Here is a 7,331-nt window from a genome sequence, read left to right as displayed (position 1 = left end):
GGCCTGGAGCAGTGTGGGCTGTAGACCCTGTGTGGGGAATGGGGTATAACCCTGGAGCAGTGTGGGCTGGAGCCCTAGTGTGGGGAAGAGGGTGTGGGCTGGAGCAATGTGGGCTGTAGACCCTGTGTGGGGAAAGGGTTGCGGGCCTGAATAAAATCCCCTTTCATTATTACCCTGTTATTTTTACACGTCTCTGAACATTACCTACATTTCTGTCCATCTATCTTTCCTTGAATGATTTTGGGGTCTAAAATACACTCTCAGCAATGTGATTTCACTGTTTCTGTTTTAAGTTCTACCCCGAAGGCTTGAACAGAGAGGCCTTCTCAGATATCATTTCTCCTTATTGTAGTAATTAACTCCTTGATTGATATTGCAACACCTCCTCCTCTTTTACACCCGTCTCATCTTGTCTAAAGATTCTATGGCACAGAATATGGGGCTGCCGATCCTTCCCCTCTCTCAACCATCTCTCCAAGGTCTCTCCGATAATACCACATTCCCATGTGTTATTCAGAAGCCTCAACTCATCGACCTTACTCACAAGGTTCCTCTTATCCACATCAATGCCAATCAACTTCCTGCGCTCCCCCTTTGTAACTTAAGTTGACTATATTCACTCTGCCTGCCAGACGGATTGTATTTTCCTCTACAGTTGTCTGTGCATTACCCACTATAATACCCCCACTCCGAATCACATTCCGCTATTAAATTAGTTGAAACCTCACCAACTGCAGAAGCAGACCTCCCCACAAGGATGTCAGTTCAGTTGCTGTTCAGGTACAACCTGTTGGACTTGTAGAAGTTACACCCTCCTCAAAACCAAACATACCAAGCCAGCCAGGAATCTAAAGCCCTCCCTCATGCTCCAACCCTTCAGCCACATACTTTTTTTTTAGATTAGATTACATTACAGTGTGGAAACAAGCCCTTCGGCCCGACAAGTCCACACCGACCCGCCTAAGCGTAACCCACCCATACCCCTACATTTACCCCTTACCTAACACTACGGGTAATTTAGCATGGCTAATTCACCTGACCTGTACATCTTTGGACTGTGGGAGGAAACCGGAGCACCCGGAGGAAACCCACGCAGACACGGGGAGAATGTGCAAACTCCACACAGACAGTCGCCTGAGGCGGGAATTGAACCTGGGTCTCAGGCGCTGTGAGGCAGCAGTGCTAACCACTGTGCCACCGTGCCGCCCACTATACTCATCTGTTCTATCCATCTATTCCTACACTTACTAGCATGTGTCCCTGGGAATATTCCAGAGATTACAACCATCTAGTTCCTGCTTTTCAAACGGCTACCCAGCTCTCTAAATTTCCAAAGCAGAATCTCGTCTGTCTTTCTTACTACAGAATCGGTATCAGGATGAACAATGACTTCTGAATGTTTACTCTCTCCTTTCAGAATACCCCGCAGCCATTCAGTGACAAGTTTGACCCTGGCCTCAGGAAAGCTACACATCATCCTGAAGTCATACCCACAGCCACAGGAATGCCCGTCTGTACCCTTTACTATTGAGTCGACTTCCCTCAGTCTTGCTGCCTGCCACTCATGCCGTATCTCACTCATTTTCTGTCTTTTCATGGTGTTCTCTTGTCCTTCGTTCGTTCTCTCACTCCCGCTGTCTCTCCCACTGCTGCTTTCCCTCTTCTGCCTCCTCACAGACAAGGAGGTAAAACACAAAGATCATTAAACATCCCCCAGACTCGACCATTTCACCAACAAATTTGCAAAAAAAGGAAGATAAACCATATGTGCATTCAGGGAGTAAGTATGTGTGTTGAGTTCACATGACTAATAATGATACCTATCACCCACCCTTGATTTCCCAGACAGAAACGCATGTGAAACAATCTATACATTGATTAATGCGCCATAAATAATATTTCACACAACCTATCACATCAAATGATGTATCCTATAATTCTGTGAAGTGAATATCAGTGCCTTTCTCTGTCTCTACACTTCTATCATGCAGATTCTTGCAGGCTGACGTTTCCCTGAGGTTCAGTATATCTATGCATAACATATATATATATATATATATATATATACACACATATGTACATACACAAGGATATACTAAGAAAACTTATAAGCCAAGCCTGTCATTGGGCAGAATTCATAACATACCATAAGACCACCTTTATTCCTCCATTTTACCTTTAGGTGAACAGACATTCCCAAAATAAGCCATTTTTTGTATTGTGTATAAGAGATATTCACTTATTTCCATTGCTCTATTATAACGGTATAAGTCTCAGAGTGCATTTGATTTGGTTTGAACACCATGAGTAACCATGTGAGTTTCCTCCACTCCAGCAGAACGTCGGGGATTAATATAATTTAACATTTCCTGTGCACTCTTTGTTTCTATTCTTCTTCTCGATTGCTTTTCGTGTGAGCGTTGTGAATTTCTTCTGCATTGAGGGTTACAGTGGAAGGTGCATGATTATTCTCATTGCTGAAAGGCTGTCGGCATTGCAAGCGGAATCGGACATTTCGGGAGACAGCAAAATATGGGAACAGAAACACCCCCCATCCCACACTGGGGCTCCAGCCCACACTGCTCCAGGGTTTAATTGGTTGATGTGATTTTGAGTTATTCTATGTGTGTGTGAAATCCTTCTGTCTCTCCTTATTGCTGTAGTTTCCCATCAGCCTGGTAGACCCTTCCTTGCTGAGCATTATGGTTTCAATCCCCTTCCTAAAATAAGATGCCCACCTGGTACACAATATCTTATACTGTGTCTTGTACAATGTTCTGCTGCCTTTATATTCTTTCAATCCATGCTCTTAAATATTAAACACAAACTGCAATTAGCTTTATCTGGAATCACACTGGGTTCAAAATGTTTCTCTCTTCACAGATTATTATCAGAGAATCCCTCCAGTGTGAAAGCAGGCCATTTGGCCCATTGAATCCACACCGACCCTCCGAAGAACATTCCACCCAGACCCACCCTATAACTCTGCAATTCTCATGGCTAATCCGCCAGGCCTGCACACCCCCTGGACACTATGACAATTTAGCATGGGCAATCCAATAAAAAAACATTACTGATGCAAAAATTGTGTGTCTAAAATATGTCATGGAATCTTAGAGTCCCTACAGTGGAGAAAGAGGCTGTTAGGGTCATTGGGTCTGCACCAGGTCTCAGAAGGACATCCCACCCAGACCTGGCCCCCTCATCCTATTCCCATTGGCCCTCATTCCCCAAGGCTAATCCACCTAGCCTGCACATCCTGGGAGGAAACCAGAGCACCCAGAAGAAACTCATGCAGACACAGGAAGAACATGCAGACTCCACAGGGGCAGTCACCCTGGGACGGCAATTGTCTAGTGGAATCATCGCTAGACTGTTAATCCAACGACCCAAGTAATGTACTGGGGACCTGGGTTTAAATCCCTCCACCGCAGATGGTGTAATTTGAACTCAGTAAAATCTGGGATGTGACTCTAATGATGACCATGAAGCCATTGTTGATTGTTGGAAAAACCCATCTGGGTCACTAATGACCTTTAGGGAGGGAAACTGCCATCCTTACCTGGTCTGGCCTACACGTGACTCCAGACCTGCAGCAATGTGGTTGACTTTTAACTGCCGTCTGACCAATTAGAGATGGGCAAGAAATGCTGGCCTAGCCAGCAACGCCCTCATCCCATGAATGAAAACAGAAATGAACCTGGATCCCTGGTGCTGTGAGGCAGCAGCGCCAGCCAATGAGCCACTGTATTCTTGCCTACACAAATGTTTCACTTCCTTTCTAATCTTTCAATCTGTGTTCTTACATATTCAATACAAACTAGACTAGCTTTATCTAGAGTCATACTGGGCTCGAAACATTAACTCTGTTCCTCTCTGCACAGATGCTGCCAGACCTGTTGAGTTTCTCCTGCATTCTCTGAGTTTGTTTATCTTTCTATATTCACACAACAATGAAGAAGGAAACATTCTTGGGTCAAGTCAATTAAGTGTCAATAGGGTAGAGTGGTCCTTGCATCATTAGGTTTAGGTTAGCACTGGAAAACGCCAAGGAGTAAACCAGAGTAAATTGGAGAGGAGCTGAAACTAAAATTGAGGACAAATCTGGTCATCGAAATACAAATACAAACAAGGAACAAGTGGAGGCTATTCAGTCCCTCAAGCCTGCTCCCCCACTCAATCAGATCATGGTTCAACCTCATTCAAGCCTCAAATCTACCTTCCTGCCTGTCCCTGATAACCTTTCAGGCCCTTGCTTAACACAAATCTATGTATCTAACAGTGAACATAAAGGGATTCCCAAAGTCTTCTGTCTACATAGAAATAGAAAAACAGTGGTAAAAAGAGAAGAGAGCTTGATGAGAAACCAAGAGGTTTCAATGAGGCAGAAGGTGCAGCTATGGTACAAAATAAATTCTTCATATCTGCCTATCCCAAGCAAGCAGACACTATCCAACCGATATGAAAAGAGGAAGTTGTTGTAAAAATGGACGAGTTAATAACTGATAAGGCAGACAAATGGGCAATGCTTCAAAAGCTTGTGATTTGAAATAAACCTGTTGGACTATAACCTGGTGTGGTGTGACTCCTGACATTACCCACCCCAGTCCAACACCGGCACCTCCACATCATGGCTACATATTTAAAGTTGATAAGTCACCTGGCCTGTATCAGTTTCGCCTGAAGACACGGGGACAAGTGAGGCTGGAGTCTGTAGAAGAAGGATCATGTGGTGCAATAGTAGTGCCCCTCCCTCTGAGCAAAATGCCCTGAGTTCAAGTTCCACCCACTCTGAAATTGTTCTTAACATTTCTGATCAGATAATATCTGATAATAATTGTAAGTGTTATACTGTTGTTCAAAAAAGGGTGTAATACAGATCAAATTGGAAATTATGGGCCAGTCTCGTTTTATCTCATTGGTTAAATGGCTGTTGCATTTGGGGTCAAAATTAGTCTCTTCAACAGATGTGGGTTAATTCACAAAGGCAGTTGGTCAAGAGCAAATTCCTTTTAATGAGCTTGATTTTTTTTTTGATGAGTTAACAGAGACAGTTGATGGTGTACATGGACTTGCAAAGAGATTTTGGTACAGTGCTAAGGAGTCATGTTCAAGCCCATGTAATAAAAGGGATGAAGGCCAAACAACAAAAATCAGAATAGCGTGGGACAGTGTTGTTGTCGAAAATGTGGTGCTGGAAAAGCACAGCGGTCAGGCAGCATCCGAGGAGCAGGAAACTCAACGTTTCACTTAATCAGGAACAGTGTTGTTCCCCACCATCTGTGCTAGAACCACTGCTTTTCTTGATCTACTTTAACAGCTAAGTATGGGCCGCTATTTCAAAATTTGCAGATAGCACCAAATTTGGAAGTATATTGAACTGTGCAGAGCATAATGGTAGATTTTAAGGAGAACATGGACAGGCTAGTGGAATGGGCAAACTGGAACACATGAAATTTAATGCCGAAATGTGTGAATTGATGCATTTTGATACAAAGGTTTACAAGACCATTAATAAAGACTTCTTGAACTTTTCTTTGATGGTGCTATGATATTTGTTTGCCATTTTCTTTAAAATATCTGTTTAAATTGTGTAAAAATATTGAAAATAAGAAGAAAAGAAAACTTCTTGACTGACACTCGAGGATTGTCCAATTGCCGAATGAGTTTTATTTTTGATTTCCGAGTGGCAGATGGAGACTTGTTGGTTGACCAATGTGGGTGGGAGTCTGTGATAAATCTCCAGGAAGAGTCGGCTCAATGTCATGGAGGAAGGACCAAATGTATGGATGTAAAATCTGCTGATAACACAATGATAAGCAAGAAAGTCATAGTTATAGAGCTGGACAGCATGGAAATAGACCCTTCGGTCCAATGCCAACCAGATATCCTGAATTAATCCAGTCCCATTTGCCAGCATTTAGCCCATATCCCTCTAAACCCTTCCATTTCTGGCACTCATTCAGAAGCCTTTTAAATGTTGTAATTGTACCAGTCTCCACCACTCTCTGGCAACTCATTCCATACACGCACCACCCTCTACATGAAAACGTTATCCCTTAATTCCTTTTTAAATCTTTCCGCTCTAGTTTTGGACTCCCTTATCCTGAGGAAAATGTTGGCCATTCACCCTATTCATGTCCCTTGTGATTTTACAAACCTCTATGAGGTCACCCTTCTGCATCTGATGCTCCTGATGTCTGTCCTGATGTTGTTGGTTTGCGTCGAGGCATATCGCATGAAGGATCAGCTGTCTCACTCAAACAGCTTTGTTTTTCAAGTAATACAGGCAGATCATAGCAAACAAGGGCACACAGATCACAGGGTGCTTAGACAGAGTGAGGCATACAGGATTACAACTGCACAGGAGGTGTGCAAAGTAAAATAAGCATTATTTGAAATTAGAGAGTCCATTTGTCGTCTAATAATAGCAGGGAACCAGTTGGGGTGTGTGTGTTCAAGCTCCAGTATCTTATGCCTGATGGAAGAGGTTAGAAGAGAGCATTACTGGGGTGGGAGGGAGCTTTGATGATGTTAGCAGCCTTTCTGCAGCAATGAGAAGTATAATGGGAGTCCATGGATGGGAAGTTGGTTTCTGGGCTGTGTTCACAATCTCCTGTAGTTTCTTACGTTCTTGGGTAGAGCAGTTGCCATACCAGGCCATTATCCAGACAGATAGAATGCTTTCTAAGATGCATCTGTAAAAACGTTGGTGAGGGACCTTATGGACATGCCGAATTTCCTAGCTATTGGGTTTTATTGTCACGTATACTCAAGCACAGGAGTACAGCAAAAAGATGTACAAAGTTGCCACTTCTGGTACCATCTTAGGTACAAGGTGCCTAGGTACAAATATTATCGACTACAGAGGAAACTCGCTTATCCGAATACCAATTATCCGAAAATCGGATTATCCGAATGAGATTTCCAGATAGAAACGTGACATCAAAGACGTATTTCCAGCAGCGATCGTGTCTTTTGTTTACAATGATTAAACAGGCACCGTCTCCAAATGACTGACCTCCCGCCCTCTCTCTCTCCCCCCACACTTTCCCTGGAATTCTACAGAGGGGTGTACCATAACTTACCCCGCTTCCCAGGGATAATCTCTCCAACATGGTCCTGTACAGGGCAAACAGGGAACCTGTCAAAAATTTGCAGAAAAAGGTTGTTTGTGTGGCTGTGGCTGTGTGTGCGCCTGTGCACTACTTGGAGACTTACCCCACAAATGCCGCAGCAGCAGCTGTCTTGTTGTTGGTGTGCAGTCGGAATACCCCGGAGAGGGAAGGCTGTGCTGGGGGCGGGGTTGGACTGGGTTGGGGGGGGCGGAG

The 7,331-nt window shown here is 43.8% G+C and overlaps 1 long non-coding RNA gene across 1 annotated transcript in view; it reads left to right on the top strand.

Annotated features, from left to right (window-relative positions):
• The window catches only part of LOC122561912, a 14,623-nt gene extending 11,700 nt beyond the window's left edge, over positions 1 to 2,923 (top strand). Inside the window, exon 3 of the long non-coding RNA XR_006315146.1 lies at positions 2,884 to 2,923. This is a non-coding gene — a long non-coding RNA (uncharacterized LOC122561912). The remainder of the gene's footprint in view (positions 1 to 2,883) is intronic.
• The last annotated feature ends 4,408 nt before the right edge of the window (positions 2,924 to 7,331 follow it).

This window comes from Chiloscyllium plagiosum, chromosome 24 (assembly GCF_004010195.1).
Source record: "Chiloscyllium plagiosum isolate BGI_BamShark_2017 chromosome 24, ASM401019v2, whole genome shotgun sequence".
Taxonomy (NCBI): Eukaryota; Metazoa; Chordata; class Chondrichthyes; order Orectolobiformes; family Hemiscylliidae; genus Chiloscyllium; species Chiloscyllium plagiosum.
This window is presented reverse-complemented; position numbering and strand designations above follow the sequence as displayed.